Below are 18,181 nucleotides of genomic sequence, written 5' to 3' on the forward strand. Positions count from 1 at the left end.
CCGTGTCATTCACACAAAGCATAAGAAAAAACCTAATTCTATATATAAAACCAAGAAAAATTCAAATTCATCACTTGCATGAGAAAAAACCTAATACTATATATAAAACCAAGAAAAATTCAAATTCATCACTTCTAGGGACCTCGTAACCACCCTGCCAATACGCAAGTATGTTCCTGTTTGCAGTTAGAAAAATTACCCAAATTACAATCTGTTTACTCCAGCCTATGTTGGAAAGTTATAGAAGGATGACTAGTGAAATCAATCCATTCCTTTTAGCCCTGGATTTGTTTCAGTTTAAAACAGAAGTATACAAATATACTTGTCAAATGCCTATGCTTTAACCGTTCACCTTAAGATGTTTTTACAATATAATTTCCTAAGTCTATTTAATATCTTCATTATCATAAAAACCAACCTATATCCCTCTTAACTCCACATCTACCACTCTTAGGGGGATGAAATCTATTTATCCCTCTGAGCACTTGGTAGACCCAGAATTAAGATGGATCTAAAATGATAGAATTTCCCTTTAAATAGTCTATCCTCACATGAATACCATGGTATTACCATGGGTCAATACCATGGGTTATCATAAAGCTAGAGCTTAAAAATTACTATTAGTAATTTATAAAAATTAATAAAATTAATAGTTGATTTTTATTTTATTTTTTATTTTAACCAAGCTAAAATGTTTAACATACATTAAATTACAACATCCATTTTTACTCTTGATCCACCAAGCCCCGAGAGGGATCAAATATTTTTTCACTCTATGCTAGTTTGCATATCACGATATTTGATACCTCTCGGGGTTAGTAGATCTAGAGTAAAGATGGATCTATGCTGGTTTAATTCCCCCATTCAAATAGGCTACATTCCAAGTGAATACCATGGGTCAATACCATGTGCCATTTTGGTGAATACCATGGGTCAATACCATGTGCCCTTTTTATTTTTATTAATACTAATACTAGGGTTAATAATGTTTTTTTGCATGGTATTAATAATAGTCTAGCCCATGGTATTTGTCCCATAGTATTTTGCCCATAGGTTTCACCTAAATATAACACATTTTTTGAGTGTTCGTAAATATAAGGTGACTTATGGAGTAAATATAAAAAAAAAGTTTTATTTGTTTACCGTACCTCTCGTTTATTTATATTTTTATTAATTTACCATACCTCTTTTACAAATATGGTATTTGGCCCATAGGATTCACTTAAATAAAACCTCTTTTTTGAGCTTTCATAAATAGAAAGAGGGTTATGGACTAAATATAAAAAGAGGTTTTATTTATTTACCATACATCTAGTTTATTTATATTTTTATTTATTTAACATACCTTTTGAGTAAGTATAAAAAGAAATTTTATTTATTTACCATACCTCCACTTTACTTATATTTTTATTTGTTTACATGCTTGCATGTATATAAGGTGACTTATGGAGTAAATATAAAAAATGTTTTATTTATTTACCATACCTCTTTTATAAATATGGTATTTGGCCCATAGGATTCACTTAAATAAAACCTATTTTTGAAAATTAGGGCTAATGGAAGGTTGTAACTCCTAATTTCAAGGGCTAAATTTACCTTTTTTAACCTCTCCCTTAAAATAAGGTGGGCTATTTGAGGTGATTCGTAAAAATGTACTATGATACAAAATATTCACCCACTAAAAATTTAAAACCCCTCAATTTCCCCAAAGGGTGAACATTCACTCCTAAAATTTTCCATGATCAAAATAACTCTACAAATGTAAAATAATCCACCCTAATACTCCAGATTATGAAGTATTTACACAAAAAGGAATTACAAAATATCTCAAACTACACTCAGAACTAATCTAGGAAAAGGAAATATCTTCATGCAAGAAGATAGAGACAACTATTGAATTGTTGCTTGATGTCCCTATTATTTAGGCTCTGCTAGCTTTGCTCTTTGATCTTTTGCCCTTTAAGCTAGTTGGTTATTTGGTATTAACACTTGATGTTTTCCATGATCAAAATAACTCTACAAATGTAAAATAATCCACCCTAATACTCCAAATTATGAAGTATTTACACAAAAAGGAATTACAAAATATCTAAAACTACATTGAGAACTAATATAGGAAAAGGAAATATCTTCATGCAAGAAGATAGAGACAACTATTGAACTGTTGCTTGCTGTCCCTGTTATTTAGGTTTTGCTAGCTTTGCTCTTTGATCTTTTTCCCTTTAAGCTGGTTGGTTGTTTGGTATTCACACTTGATGTTCTGTTTTAATTTAACATTTCATCTGATACTCTTTCATCTGATACACTTTAACCTTGCTAACCTGTCAATATCCTTTTATTGTTCTCTTTTACTTTTTACCATAGACTTATATTTTTACTGTGTTTTTCCTACGGTAAATGATTCAGTTTTTCGCATCTCTCATCGTCTGGTAATTGGATATTGAGCATCTTTCTGTATATTTCACCTGCCTCTGTATATTTGGAAAAAGTAGGATTATTAATAAATGGGTGTTTTACCACATGCTGGAGAAAGTTTTCAAAAGTTTTATACAATACTTTTCCTGTTGGTAAGCCCTTCATGGATGAAGTGATTACCTATTCTCTAGTCACTTCCATGATCTTCTTATTGTAATCCTCATGTGTCATTAACTTATCATTTATAACTAGGGATTAGGTAATCCCTTTTCCTTCAAAAGTTTGAACTTAACCATGAATATTTCAACAGATAGTTGCACGTTTTGACACTTATCTTCTAAGTTCAACATCAAATTCCTCTTAGTGAGGAGTTTTTTGACTTCCAAAAAATGTACATGTCCTATGAGGTATCTCAAATTCTTGCAGCTCATATTTATTCTTGGAGTTGAGGAAGTGGATGATTCTTGCAACTTCCTCTGGCATATCTCCAATTTCTTCCTTGACTCTTTAAATGATTTCTGTGGCCTACTTTATTAAATCAATTTGTTCAAAAATAACCTAGATGGATGGCCAAATATCATTGACAGATTCAATGATATTGGCCCATAGTTTCTCTTTAGCCTTACCTATAGGTTTACTCAGTGTTAGTTCTTTCTCAAGGCTTTTTATTCTTTCATTCATCCTTTTAGCCTTTTGTTGTTCTTCTTTATGCATGATCTAGGCAAGTCTGCAATATTTTTCCAAGCTGGTGTCTTTCTCCTTAAGTTTGTTCATCTCAGAAATCTGAATGGACATTTATTCCATTTCTTTGACCCGCCTGTTTGCTTCATCACCTGTGGAGGCTATTGCTATTGATCCTATTGCTGATGTAGTTGTTGTAGATGCCAGTAGTGCAGTGGCCATTGGAGCAATGGGAGCTAATGATGCTGCCAAAGTAGAAGGTATAGTTGTTGTCACTGTTGGAATGATAGTTGTAGGAGCATTATCAATACTAGCTTGTTTTAGCTGAATCAACCTATCCAAGTCTTTCTCCATCTCCTTTAACTGGTCATTTAGTTGCAGCACTAAGTCCATCATTTCCTCATGATTGGTCTGGCTTTCCAGGACTTCCTTTGTCTGCGGGTGTTGTAAATGAGGTAACTTGAGCTGTTTCTTGAGGGCTTCTATATCCTCATTCTTCTTCTTGATTAGAAATTCAGCAGCCTTAATATCACTTGGGTCATGGCCCAGTTCAATGACCAAGTCCTCCAAGGACTTTATCCTAGTGTCTTTAGCCTGTGAAGAGGTCCTCTCCAATTTGTATTGAGTTGTCACATGTTGGGTGTGGAGCATGATTATCATCCTAATTTAGAGGTCTTTGTTTCAGCCGGATGTATACCCCAGGAATATTGTACACCCCTCCATGCGGGGGGGTCCGGTGGCCAGCGATCCCCCGGCGGGGGTTTCGGGGGCAATGCCCCCAAAGCTAGAAAAATGATGTAAAATTTCCTTATAAAAGTATAGTAATTTCTAGTCAATCTGGGTCGTTCATTAGGCGGATGATCTGATGGAAGAATTTATGTTTAGTGTAGGGTTTTTTTCCCTAGAAGGCAACCCCTCTCTTTATATGAGGGTATTGTATTGAGGCTGAAAAACCGATGTGTATTCTCAGAGCGAGAAACAGAGAGGTGAGACTGTGAGAGAAAATAGAGGATATACAACAGATCTGTTGTAGGTTGTGTCTCTTCATTTTGCTGGATAATAGAAAGGAAGGACCAGCTGTTCAGGGTGGATGTAGCGCAAACTAGGTGAACCACGTATACCTGTGTCTCTCTGGTTTTATGTGTTTGTGTTTTTCCGCATATTATATGTCTTGCATTTCTCTATCATATATAATATTTTTCTAACATCACATTGTCCAATGAATCCTGCAGCTTGTAAGTAGCCATGGCCTTTGCTGTGAGGGTGAAACTCTATCTGATCAATGGGATGAACATCCCTAGCCAACACCTCAAAATTAGTCTTCTTGTAATCTACTGAGGTCTTTGGTTTCTCTACAGTGGGCTACTAAAATGACACCTGCATTTTTCCCTCTTTGATGTCAAAGGCTGACATCAGTCTAGTTTGGTTTGGTGGTGTAAGCTTGAGGTATTTGGCATATGTCTCTGCTTTCAAATTTTCATTCCTCATCTTTATCTCTTTGAATCTGTCTTTGATATCCTTTTCCTTGTTAGCTGGCCTGATAAAGGAAGAAACCTCCATACTCTGTTGTCTCTCTATCATCTATGTATTGGAGGTTGATGGCTACTGTGTTTCATCTGATGTAGCCATTTCAGATGTTTCTTTACTTCTCTGCCCCATTACCTCAGTGTCAATTATTTCCTCTGATGCAATGTTCTCCTCCTGTTCAGGCACAAGATTCAAATTGGGCCTTTTATTTAGCTTAAATAGTTCATCTAAAGTCTCCATGGCAGAGCTTTATGCCTCGTCATGTTGGGTTGTGTTATATTCTTTCCACGACTAACCTATGTAGTGAATTGGGGGGTTAGAGGGGGGCGGAGCCCCCTCTTCGTTGTGCTGATTGCGCAGCGGGGGGGATCAAAAGGGGGGGAGTAGCCCCCCCTGTCCAAGGGGTTTGAGGAGGGCAGGTAGGCCCCCTCTACGGGGTCTGGGGCAGCACCTGGAGAAAAAAAAATTTGGACCCTATATTAGGTTGGGTGAACCTACTTATGGTTTTCGGTCCATGGTTCTGGATGCGATGGTTTTTGGTCCATGGTATTGGATGCTTCGGCATGTATAAATATGTTTTGTAACATTGAAAGGAACATAATAAAAAATCAAGTTGGTAGTCCGGGTTTTGGTATCCAGGGGAAAATCTCTGTGTATATGTGTTTTATGTGTTATGCTCTCACATTGTTGATTTTCTGTGTTTTAGAATTCGTATGCAGGTAATTTCTATACAGGGTTGAAACCTACACCTCCCTGTTCCTCTTAGGATTCTTCTCCTCATTGGCTGGGGTCTGTATGATAGGAGGAATGTTTATTGGCTCTCGTAATTCCATAACCTGTAAGAAAGAGCTCTGGTCAAATTTCTTTTCTAGATCAATCAGTGTGTTCTCAACATCCATAACTGTGTTGTCCATATCAATCAATGTGTTCTCCACCCACTCAGTTTGGTTAGAAAACTATTCAATGTTAGGTCGTAGGTGGTGGATGTAATGTCCCAACTTGACCTTGAGTCTGAGCTTGCTTATGACCCCATGAGGGTCATTATGCCAAATGAAACTGTTTTTGAATTTCATTTGTTGAAGTAACCTATCTGCCTCTGGTCTAGCCTCTCTATTGTTGCAAATGAATGGGCCCAATTGGTCTTTTACCTTGAACTGTGTTTTCTTCCTAGCAGATAAGAAGTGGACCTCATCAGAATTGATGATTTGTTTGAAATATTCAAGGGAAAATATCCTCATAGGGAGGTATTTGGGCAAATTATAGGGGGCTAACTCATAGCCATAAATTATGATCTCGGTGTGGTTTTGTTATAAGTACCAATATCCCACCTTATTGTTCTTGGCCAATTGCAGTACCCTCTTGATGTCTTGGCTAATTCTGGGCTGAGTAGTTGAAGTCAGCATGTTCATGACTGGGTATACAAAGGAGTCTATGAAGCCTTTATAGGTGAATGTTGTGGAAAACGTTTGGATCAAGGGTGTCCAGTAGGTGACTGATCTCTCCTTTCCCTTGGTGTCCAATTTCTAGATTCTCACAGGGAACTTGTCTCTTTGGTAATACAAAAACATATAGAACAAAACTGAAGAGTATTTGAAAACTCTTTCATTGGGGATTCTAGTGAATTGTTCATGCATTATGTCTGCAATGAACTGGGCATAATCATACATAATAATATGAGGCTTTCCTGGAGTGAAAATGGACAGAGAGACCATGATGACCTCATCCACATGCTCATCTGATGTGTATCCTAGGATGCATGAGAGTATGGTGATTATGCACCTGCCGGTCTCTGAAAAAATGGTGGCAGCATAGGGTGGAGTGTCTACAGGAGTATGGTGTTCTTCAATGATGAAATTCTGGAAGATTTGCTTGATTTTGATTGGGTCTAGTGTGATGTATAGGTCCAAAAGGTTTCCAATGGACATAGGCGTCTGATTAGGGATACGCTGGATTTGTAGCATCTCGTTGATGGATTCAGTAGTAATGGTGAATAGAAACTGCTGGTTTGGTGCCACAATAGCCCTTTGGCTTGGGAAATAGCATGCATGATAGAAATGTACAATATCAGGGAATGGGTGAACTTCTGGGAATGTGTACTTGGGTAAATTGGATTCCCAAAGGTGAATGTCATCTACATGGTTTAGGAACCTATCCTTACTCCAGCAGTGGATTTTTAGAAGGTGGCCTGGAGTAGCAGTGTCTTTAATTTGGAAATCCCTGTCTGCTAGGGCCAAATGGTCAATGTCCAAGTGAGGGGTTGACACAGGTCTGACATCCAGAGAGGTCTGGGCAGCCATCTTTAGGATAAATGTGGGAATCAAGCTTATACAGGCTGAAGCAGTGAGGTTTTGAAAACTCAGGTGCAGTGATAGGGTAATGGCAGTTTGCAGGATAGGGGTTTGGGTATTCAGTGGGAAATACTCTCAATTCAAAGGAAATTAATTAAATTCAATTACTTTAATGTTTGAATTAATTGTACATTCTTGAATTTGAGAGGGCTATTTCTAGTTTGTTATCAAAATACCTGGAATTTGAGGTTCGGACTGCAAACTAGTTTTGATGGCGGCCGTAGAGGGTAATGTGGCTTCAGGTGCGTTGTGGATGGCTGAATTGGGCATCTGGCCATACTCAGAAGGTACTCGGTGGTTTAATTTTGTTGCAGAAACTCAGGTTTCTGCAAGAAGGCTTGGAAGCTTTCACAGAGCAAATTGAGCAAAAAGGGTAAAAATTGGTGTCTGCAGCCTTTTAACCGGCAACAGTTAGAAGTTGGCGCGAAACTTCATAATGAACAGTGGATGGTTTTTGCTTTTGGCGGGGAGGTGGTTTCAGTGGCCATCACACTGCTTTTGGCCATCGGGTGGTATTTTCCCGAGAGCACGCGAGTGAATGTAGTGTTGCTACATAGCCAAAAGGGGCCCGGACAAAACCGCTCATATCACATGCTCTCAGGGGGGTAAACTTCGGGAGGTGAATGGATGTGATATGTATGCGCACTCTCAGATCTGGGGGTGATATATCTTACAACTATTACGCGGTGAAGTTGCACTACGAGAATGAGGGCGGAAATTAGAGGCCCAAGCATTAATTATAATTGATTTGTAATTAATTTATGAGTAATGGCAGGATTAAAAATATAATGACTGGGGTTTATGTAGCAGGGTTAGTTTACTGCACCAGGGTGGCATGTTAAACAATTTTTGTCAGGAAAATGGTGAATTGCAGGGTTTATTAATAATGCAGGGGGGGATAAAACTTAGGATAAATGGTTTTATGGGTTTTTTGGGGTTTTTAGGGAAATTTAGGGAAGTTAATCAAGGGGAAAGTGATTTTTTTAAAGGGGAAATGGGGTTTCACACTAGGGGAAAAGGGTTTTTGGGTAGGGGAATGAATTTAGAGGGTAATTTTCTAGGGAATGTGTGAAACCAAGGGGAAAGGGTGAAAATGAAGGAAAAAGGTGTCTTCATAAGAAATGAAGGGGTAAAATGGGAAATTAGTAAGTATTTAGTGGGAAGTGAAATGAAATGAGGGCTAAGTTAACCAAATCAGCTTATAAGCATCCTTTTACTTTCACAACTGCTCCTGCAGACTGAAACATATGATTAAACATTATAGATGTTCTTATGCTTCAATCAACTTTGTATTTTCTGCAACCTTTCCTCTACTTACCGTTTTACTTACCCTAACATTTTTTCTTCACTTTGTTGGGTGCATTTAAGCTAGAATACCCTTTCCTTTCCTCTTTATTTTGAAAAGTAAACTATCTACTTCTAACCTTCTATCTTCTAATGACTTAGATTAATCTTATGAGCACATTCTATTCCTCTACCTATCTACTGATCTGCCAAGATTAAACAGTTTGGCCAGATCTTTATTCTCTAATTATAAATAGGAAATTTAAAGCATGAAGTATTCAAGATTAAACAGTTTGACTATCATGGGTTGTGGCATGTATGACGAGCTGCACACAACCATTATTTTAGACAGTAAAGTTGACGCAGTGTTTCCCCTATGCATACCCAGAGTATGCATATTCAAGCATAAACACCACTTCCCAGGAATTTCTTTGCTTCCCTAGGTCAAAGACTTCAAATCTAAAGATGAATGGTTAAAGCCCTGTTTTCTAGTTCCATTGTTTTGGAACCAATCACCCCGCCTAACCTCCAAATGGGAGTTAAATCACCCTCTTGTCTTCGTATAAGACTCTATTAAAGTCTTCCGATATATCCTTCCTATCGGAATTATTAAAGCCTTCTATCGGGACCCGTTTACCCTTCTAAACCTTCCATTCCTTTAATATCAGGACTTATCGGGACTTAAAACCCCTCATATACCTTTGTTAATGCCTATGCCACATATATATACAAACCCCCTTTTTAACCTTGGCTATATACGACTTAACACATAAAACCCTTATGTCCGCGTTTAATTCTTTAGAAACCATTTACAAAGGGAAATACCCACAAAACATACCTTTTCCACCTTTAGGTGGCCTCTGCACAATTCCCAAAGTTTACCCTCATCGCAATCGCAATTGGGTTCTTCTTGGGTCATATATGCATATGCGCCTCACCACCTCCCGATATGCGATTTCCCTTCATTATCGGGTTGCATCACTTTAACGTAGATATAATGGAATAATGGGAAAACCCACTCCAAACACATCTATCGGACCTCAAATCTTATACATTCGTCGCTATAAGTCCGTCGGGTCCACATACTATTCCTCCGATCTCTGCTTCCCCGACTACCGACACCTCCAATCGCCGATTATCACATATCGGCGATATTGCCAAATCCCTTGACAGCTCTGATAATGCGATTAGCGATTAGATCTGGGCCGTCGATCTGGACTTTCGATCCGACGGTCCAGGATCTATCGCGATATCACAATCGCTCTCCTCTAAGTCGACCCTTTCCACTCCGATATGCTGATCTGACCAATCGCCTAGACCCGATAAGGGTATAAACCAACCTTTATAAAGTTTCAAGTCTAGTTTCCAATCCTGACTCCATTTTAAATCGTGACCGTTGATCGGTTAGATCGAATGGTTGTTGTGCGTTTCCTTTTCACTTCTTCGCTACTCTGTATACTTAGTTTTTACACTAATACTTCAGCGTTTTCTTTGTGGCCGGGGTTTTCCAAAGATTCTGGTCTTCTGCTCTTTCACTGCGCAATTAAGTCCTGCTTGAATTAACCTCTGTGATTTCTATATCACAGTCATCCCATAGCATCGCTGGTTTCTCCAATTGGGTCCTCTACCTCTTCTCTTCCTCTGAGCATTCGCCACGATCTGCCTGCATATAATTAATATATAGAACTCTGATTCATATTGAATTTATTACTCAATCACTCAAACACATTTATACAGTTCTACTCAATCACTGTATACATAAATACAAATGAATAATTACAACATCTCTGTCCCTCAGGCCCGATTCTTCTTTACAGTGGCCTTTGTTTTACAAATCTGCCCGTAGGCTTCAAAACCACACTCTACTATCTATCTAGCCTCTCTCAAACATTTAACCTATCTAACCTCTGTCTCTGCCTTTTTGGCTTACATTTATACCCAGGGATTCTAAAACCAATTCTGGTTTAGATCCATGAATTCCTTAACAAAATTCCTAAATCTCCTTCTTGTTCCTAAAACTCCTCTCTAATCCCTAGATTCATGAACTGACTCCTAATCTAAGATTTACAGTCAATTCTCAATCCTTCAATCTCTCAACTATCCTAAATCTCTCATGCTCTCCTATATTTGAGAACATTTACAATAAAGCCTCACAATATTCAATTAGTTCCTACTCTCATTAAAATCACTCAAAACAATAATTAATTACATAAATCCAATACTTAGGAAACCAACTTCCTTGAAACAAAAGACCACCTATTTCCACTAGAATATAATGAGTTTCCTTGGGTTGGATGCTCCTGCATCAAAAGTAAACAGTAGTGGCACTTGGACTTGCACACTTTCATGATCTGGTTTTGTTTGGGGTTCATATTTTTTCATTTTTTTTCTTTTCTTATTCTTTTTGTCCTTTGATATTTCTTTTAGGACATACCCTCTTCACATTTTTTAATTTTAATATGGAAAACATTTGTAGAAAGAAAAGATATGTACAATATTACAAGACTTAACCATAGTAAATTCAAAATTATGAATCCTATTATTATAGGACTCTAATAGACTTGATGAGGAAAATATTATGATTTCCAAACATGTAATATGCCTTAGTCTGGTGAGTTCCTCAACTTATTCATTGGTACAATGAAGAGTGCAACCAGAAAAAACCAATATATCCATTTCATAACAAAGATGAAGAGCCATAAAAGGACCGTGTTGTTGCAATATTTAAAAAAAAATGACTCAATTCATCAATTTTTGAAGTGAAAAGAAAAATGTTTTAATTCACATGACAACACAACTTTTAAACCTCAAGTGGCAGGCTATCATTTGCTAGATGTGCATATGCCTTATTCAAATGCAAAACTTTGTGCTTTCTTATAAGGGGAAGGATTTGTATCATGGTAGGAAACTTTGTTAGTATCCTTCTGTGCAAAGCCCAAAGTATTAAATGATAGTCTTCGATACTCAACCTGATGCAGGTAATAGGACATGTTTGGCCAACTCATAGGAGGCATGGTGAAGACTGCCCCATCTTCTGCCTTTGCCTTCAGCTTTGAAGGAAGCTTCTTTACTATCTAAAACTTTCCTCTGAGAGATGTGATAGATTGATCCACATCAAAAATGTGTTCAAATTCAGTGTTGACATAGAATTAAAGATTAATTTTTGCAAAAGGAAACATGAAGGATAAATCACCCCCACAAGTAATTAATTCCATGCAATACCCAATGCTGAAATGAATCAATAAAACATACTGAAGATCTGTTAACAGATAGGAGTAATACTTAAGTTAAACACCTGGGATCTGCCAAAAGTGAAGCCTTGTCCAACTTTGGGACAACCACAGTCACATTGTGATAATTGTAACCATGTCACATATCTAACATGAGAAAAAGATTGACCAAAATGAAGCCTTGTACAACTTTGAGACAACCATAGTCACATTGAGATAATTGTGATCATGTCACATATCTAGCATTAGAAAAATATTGACCTTGATCAAATGATAATATATCACAAAACAGTCACAAAAGAAAATTCAGCAAACACAGTGACAACATGAAGTAAATAACTACAGATTTTGGAGAACCATAATCAAGGCCATAGCTAAAGGATAATTGTGCATAATTCTAAAAGGTGGAGATAAACCAACTTCCATATTGTAGCTCACATCTTCCATTTTGCGCTCTAAACTTCGAAAAACTCTGCTCCAAGAAGACATTGATAGCCCTTCTTATGGGTCAGGTGGCTTCTTTGTTGATAACATCCACTGGATTCTCCTAAAATGAGCTTGCCCACAAATGAATTGTTGTACCGAACTCACAGTCCTTCTTGAATTATATTCTTCTATAATTATGTTTGGAAGTCAATTAATATATCACAAGAGATGGCTTCGGGCTCAGTGGTACTACTATGCTTTTTTGGCTTTCGTGGATGTTGAAGTTAACTATGTCTTGGTGAGAGCATATGACTATACATAAATAACAAGTGTCATGTTGTTGGACTGCTAGAAAATTCCTTGTGTCTTGTTCCTTACATGGGTATTCTTGAAGACAAGATACAAAATCGAATAGTTTATTGGTGTAGGAGTATGTGTTGCTGGGCTTGTTCATGTTGTATTTTCAAATGTGCATGCCTCTGATAGACAAAAGGGGAGAAAACATATTTTGATCTAGGCCTCCATTGCAAGAGACCATTAGGTATCCATTGCTTTTATATAGTCCTGCCATTAATTTACATACTCAATAATTTCAGTATAATATTAAATATTTTCTCAAATAGATACCAAAAGGAGGGCTATGATGGTGCCAAGGCTGACATTTGGTCTTGTGGTGTCATACTTTTCGTTCTCCTGATGGGTTTCTTACCATTCCATGATGCAAATTTGATGGCCTTGTATAAGAATATCCACAAGGGGGACTGCCTGGTTTTCCTCCGACATCTGACAACTCATTCTCTGGTTCCTGGATCCCAACCCTGAGATGAGGATAACCCTCACTGAGCTAATGGAGGTCCCCTAGTTTTGGTAGGGCTTCGAATCCCCGCATCCCGACTGCGATGTCGATGTCAGCCTCCTTAATGATGTTGATTTGGCGTTCTTTATTCTAAAGCTGGCCTGCTTCAACGCGTTTGAAATTATCGCTCTTTTCCCTACATTCGACCTCTTAGTGTTATTCGAGGACAAAACCCTAAAGCAGGAATTGTGGCTCACATTGATTCAACCATCCTAGAGCATAATATTGAAGTTGTGAGGAGATTTCCAAAATACTGAGATTCAAAGTCAAGAAATATGAGGATTGCAAGATGAAGTTACAGAGACCTAAGGAGGGGCTAAAGGGGCATTTGTTGATCGAAGACCATATTTTCGAAGTAGCACCCTCATTCTTCGTGGTGGAGCTTCACAATATCAAGATCAGGGGAGATACGAAAATAGGCGCCGAACAAATCGATGCTTTGTGGAGCGTGCTATTGAAGAGATCCTCCTCCATCCACCATATCGAAATTCAACCCTGAAACCCTAACTGTCCATGAATAATTGTTGAATTTCCTATGAAAATGTAGAACAAATCTGTGTGAAAATGAACAAATCTACAACTAAGGCATCAAATTTCAATCGATTTGAAGAATGGGAATCGATCTAGATATCCTAAAGATTGATCCAGTGTGACCTCCTGTTTCCATATATTCCAGGGAAGATTGGAGATCGATATTGCTGTGCAAAACTATTGTTCTGGACTTTTTTTTTGGTGGGAATTAGATCATGGTAAAATATGTTTAACAACACGCCCAATTTTGAGTAAAATATGTTAAATTATAGGACGAATAGATATATTTTTAGGTGCTCTAAATTTATTTGAAGATTTTTGACATTTTCTTTCTTCTAGACATTTGTTTTTTTTTAATGGTGTGTAAAATAATAACTTTTATTCATTGTGAAATGTCACAAAAGTATGCATGTTGATCATTTTGAAGGTCAAAATCTTCTTAGAGATTAAATATTTTGGGTGTAAGAGTGAGATACTTACACAATGAGTTTTTACATCTTGGATAAGATCTTTGTTTCATTTTATATATTAGAATTTTATGATGGGCACACTATGATGTTAGTAGTGTTTGGTAGCTTACAACAACAACATATTTTCAATTTTTTTCATAGCATAGTTTTTTTCATCTACACATTGAGTAGGGTTTGATTCATATGCTCGTGCACATCATTGTAACCTTGCTCATCATATCATTTTTAGTAGTGCTCACAATTTTAGTGATAACCTATCTAATAGAAATTTCACATACATAGCTCCATCACTAAATTGAGAAGAAAGTGGGGAAAATATCCATCTAAGCTGGGAGGACCTAATGTGACACATTAGGCCATGATTGCCAAGGAGCATCATCACTAGTAGTTCACCTCCCATGAAGGATCCCTTTCTAGATCTTAAATGCTATTTTGTTAGTTAGTTGCATATTTTGTTGTTTCTTCTAGCCTTTAATTTGTATGCATGCCAAATTTAAGGATTGACTCTTCAATTGATGATCTCTTTGTAAAACTATAAAAAATCCATTGTGAGATGAATAAGAACCAATAATTTTTCTTTGGATTCATTTATGATTTACTTTCTCTATTGTTCGGGTATTTTTTTTGCATTTCTTTGTGGATGTTTGAGATGAATATGATTAAACCTCATCACACTTATTCTTCTATTTAAAATTTTCTAGGTTTTGACAACATACCAATAAGACTATGAGTGACATAAGTAGACCCTTACTCTAAGGAATGTTACCATAAATCCAACTCTAATACCATTTTGAAACAAGTGAATGTATGTTGTCTGACATATATGCTCATGTGACTATCCATGATTTTTAAATTAAAGAATGTAGATGAATTAATCATGCACAACAACGTTTAAACATACATAACATAAATTGAACATAACATTCAAGCATAACATTTACATATTAAATAATAGAGTGATTGGAATATTTATCCTTATAAATGTTTTACACAGCTAGCTACAAAAGTCAAATATTCCATCCAACCATAGTTATTTTTGGACTAATTCTCTCTAGAATAGGCCACCCATAATCTAGGGTTATGATTCCACAAAGGTGAGCATGCTCCTATTGATGTCTATATTCAACACTAACATACCAATACGTAGTAAATTAAGAGTGAGGCGACCCCTACAATAATTCCTACTAGCCAACTCTCTTTCCCATCATTTTTCACAATCTAAGGATGATATTTATTTCTCTATATCATATTCCCTTAGACAATCTCCATCCCCTCCAGGGCTCTAACATAGATTGGTAAGGAACCTCTTAGTTATGGGATTTAGGAAATCTAGCTACTAGTGGAGCACTTACAATGTCAACCTTTACACAAGCACTTGAGTGATTTCTAAATGAGAACCTCTCACAAAAATTCAAAGCTAGTTCTTTTCATAAATATCAACACTAGAGATTGGTTTTCAACACAAATTGTATTTTCTCCTCTTGTAGCACCAAATCTCTAGTTTTTTTGGTCCTCTTGCTTTTTGAAAGTTAGCTATTCCCTCTACTCAAAGTCCTTTTCTTATGCATGTTTTGACTCGATGATTCAAAAGATAATTTTACTCATCACATGTTGTCACATCTAGGTGAGATGACTCTGTCACCCACCTCTTACATGCATTCAATAAAACCACTCCATTCAGGAGTGTACTTAGCCCATGCTTCAATAACTAATTGATATGACTCTTCTACCAACCTCAAAAATGCATTCAATGTCTGGTTTTAATAAGTCAAATGGGGATTATATGGTAATGAAATTTAATTTATGCTAATAACATGGGATTTTAGGCATGTATGATTTACCCTTGGACCCATTTTTATCCCCCTCCTTTATGGAATGATAGGTCCTCCATGAATATGTTCTTGTCCATTTTATAACCAGTGATGTATTTTATATTATTATTTTGAATATAAAAGTTTACATATAATTTTTTGTTTGATATTGTGTCCATGACTTGTCGTACTAGCATGTGATATAAGAAACCACAACCTAGGGCATCTAAGCCATCAAAATCACTTGACAACCACACTAGGCCTAGACCACACCAACCCTTAACATGGATAAATTTTTTTTATGTCTCCTCCCGACTATTGTGAGTTTCGCACATTGGTCACCTTACATAATGAAACCATTGAAATCCAATAATGCTAGCGATATTTTGCTACATTTTTACATATTATATATCTTGGAATTTACACATTCATCGTATTTAAAAATATACATTTCGAATCTAGTGATCAAAACCGTTATGTTACTTTTTCCTACCCCTACACTTTTTCACTATATTTGATGCACATCACCATATAGTTTTACATGTATATACATAAAAAAAATTACATCTTAGCACTCTATAATTTTACAATTTAGTAACTCCTATAGAAATTCCAAATTCCCAACACTCACTCCCCTCAACCTACATAATCCAAGGAAGAGTACTCCCTTCTCTCAATCACAATCCTTTAGTTTGTCCCACTTACCTTTGAAGGATCAGCCACTAGTTGTACATTAAAATATCCAAGCTATAGAATTTATTAATCCTAGCTATAAAAAATGGAGTCTTTAGTCATTTATGCACATTCCTATTTCCTCAAAATATGCAAAATCTATAGGTAGTCCTCCCACATAGCCTCTTCGTACTCCAATGTGGTATCTTCAGGATTGCAATAGGTCGATTGGACCTTTACCAAGATAATGGCTTTGTACACAAGAACTTTGAATTTTGAGTCAAAGATGCATATTGGCTCCACCCAAGAGTTTTGTTTGTGCTCCACCTAGACCATAGTTTAATCAATCACAAGGTTATGATTAGGCACATACTTTTTCAATAAAGATACATGAAACACTTTTATGAATATTCATGGATGCAAGTAATGCAAGAATGTATATAACCAACATTATCTTATCTAGGATTTCAAATGGCCCACAATATTGTGCTACTGATTCTGGGTAGCTTCCCAATTTTAGTGAGCTCTTTTTAGCCTTCACTTTGAAAAACACATGCCCAACCAATCTAAATTATCTATGCATTTTTCCTTTGTTTGTGCAACTTTCTACCTATCTTATATTTTATCCTTTATATTTTTACGTATCTTTAACATATGTTCTTACATCTCTTTTATAATATATATCCCAAAAATCACTTTGCTTTCTAGGTTATCCCAACTCAAAATATAACTTCACAATTTCCTTTTTATATAAATTTCCACAATATTGGATTCTTTATCAATAAACTTAGTTGAAAGAATATGCTTTCCTTTCATAAGCTTGTTCATCAATACCATGATGGAATCATCTTATGTTTTTATCCTTGGTAGCTTGGCAATGAAATTTATGGTAACAATTTCTCATTTGAATTTAGGAATGGACAGTGGATATAGAAATCATGCTGGATGTCTATGTTTAGCCTTTACCTTCTAACATCACATGCATTTGGCTATGTAATCAACCACATGTTTTTTCATAGTAAGTCAAAAATATTGGATTCTTGTAGCTACAATAGTTTTCTGGTACCCTAGTGTCCAACATATGGTGCATCACACAATTCTCTTATCACTAAATTTCTCAATTATTGAGAATTAGGATCATAAACTTGTGTTCCTTTGCAAGAGGTTTCCATCCTCTTCTAGCATGTAGTCTTTAAATTTTTGGTGTGAATTACCTTGTTGTAAGCCTTCTTTAATTTGTAAATAGTGTTAGTTTGATCATAATCTTCCAAAATTATTCTTTTTAAGTCTATGTTGTATATGATAATAGTTATAGCATCATGCATTACATGCACCCTCTTAATGTTGAGTGTGTTAGCCTCTTTATTCTCGTTTCCCTTAATGTTGTTGATGTCAAAGTCAAATTCACTAGGGAATTCCAACCATCTAATTTGTCTATGTGAGTATTTCAAACCGCTATGGTCTATTTTCAACTCAAAATTTCATCCCATAAGATAATGTCTTCACATTTTCAATGCATGGATAATAGTTGTAAGCTCCAAGTCATGGGTAGCATAATTTCCTTCATGTACTTTGATTTTCTTCAATTCATATGACATGCCTATCTTGCATAAGGGGTCCACCAATTCCTTCTTTACATGCATTTATGCACACTAAAAATATCCTCATTTGGATATGCATTCTTTAGAATAGGTGCATTGGTTAATAAATATTTCAGATATTGAAAATTATCTTCACAATTTGTAGTCCATTTAGTATATAATCATTTATGTTGCAACAAAATAATTGAATGTACAACCTTATAGAAACCTTGAATAAATATCATGTGGTAATCAGGTAAATCCATAAAGAGTCTCACCTTTGAAATATTCTTCGGTGATGGCTAACCTTTGATGGATTAATTCACCTTCCCTAGGTCTATTGTTATGCC

At 36.3% G+C, this 18,181-nt stretch overlaps 1 pseudogene; it reads right to left on the reverse strand.

Annotated features, from left to right (window-relative positions):
- The window catches only part of LOC149194860 (rhamnogalacturonan I rhamnosyltransferase 1-like), a 38,353-nt pseudogene extending 25,871 nt beyond the window's left edge, over positions 1 to 12,482 (reverse strand).
- Between the last annotated feature and the right edge of the window lie 5,699 nt (positions 12,483 to 18,181).

The sequence above is a fragment of the Pinus tabuliformis genome, chromosome 2_2 (assembly GCF_031772625.1).
Source record: "Pinus tabuliformis cultivar Carrire ecotype Pingquan chromosome 2_2, CPIR1, whole genome shotgun sequence".
Taxonomy (NCBI): domain Eukaryota; kingdom Viridiplantae; phylum Streptophyta; class Pinopsida; order Pinales; family Pinaceae; genus Pinus; species Pinus tabuliformis.